Consider the following 1089-nt stretch of genomic DNA (forward strand, 5'->3'; position numbering starts at 1 on the left):
TTGAGATCCCAATGACACCTCAGCTTGACTGGGTGCCAGCAGCGAGGGCCCTATCAGTGCACACTCGAGCCCGTGGGGGTGGGGTGCGCAGCTCCTGACTTCTGGGCTTCAAACCCCGGGCAGTGATCAAGGATAATATTATGAGGAGAGACAAGGGGAGGGGGAGGAAGAGGAGGGGGAAGGGGAAGCCGAGGATGGGGAGGGAGGGGAGAGAGAGGGTGTGGAAAAAAAAAAAAAGTTCAGATCTTCACGGTTTAAGCAAAAAAAAAAAAAAAAGAAAAAAAGAAAAGAAAAGAAAAAATTAAAAGTGGTTGCATTTGGATTGCACGGCAGCCTGGGGTGCGGGGAGTCTGGGAGGGAGAGGTGAGGGCTCTCAGTCTGGGGAGGAAGCACGGGAATTGAGTTAGCAGGGCCCGATCCTGCACACTGTACCCAATGCTGCTGAGGCAGGGACCCCCCCCACCCTCCAGTCCGCTGCCTGGGCAGCTAGGGGGCTGGGGACCCTCGGGGGAGGGGGGGGGGGGGGAGCCGGTGAGCACACCGTCCCACCAGCCCCAAAGGTGAGGGCTCAGGGCGATGGCTGGATGCATGCCCGGGAGCCACTCTCGCTTGCCCTGGCCCGGGAAGGAGCCTTTGCCTGTGCAGGGTGCCCAGCTCGCCTCTCCTGCCCTTCTGGCCCTAAGCGAGGGTAAACACCCAGTGGGGCTTTGCCCAGTGCTGGGGTGCACCCCTGACACCCCCAAACAGCAAGGGTTAACACAGCCGGACAGGGAGCAGGAGGGAGGGCTGGGCTGCTTGTAAGAACTGTGCTAGATTCCTCTTTGGAAAAGTTCGCTGTTGCTTAGGGCATGCCAGAAAACAAGGGGAATTTTGCCATGTGAAGTCCAATTTGCACGTTTTAGCTCATTCTTCTTCTGCCTCTTACCCAGCACAAAGTGGGGAGGGAGAAGGAGGGCAGAAAAGAAAAAAAAAAAGTGCTTTGCAATGCTCATCTAGTGCCCAGGACAGCTTGGGGTTTGTTGTCTTTTGTTCCACCGCTGCATTCCTAAGGGTTACAGCTCTCCGGGCCGTGGTCCTTCGCACTGGTCT

Source organism: Chlamydotis macqueenii, chromosome 6 (genome assembly GCF_036417535.1).
Source record: "Chlamydotis macqueenii isolate bChlMac1 chromosome 6, bChlMac1.mat, whole genome shotgun sequence".
NCBI classification, from domain to species: Eukaryota; Metazoa; Chordata; class Aves; order Otidiformes; family Otididae; genus Chlamydotis; species Chlamydotis macqueenii.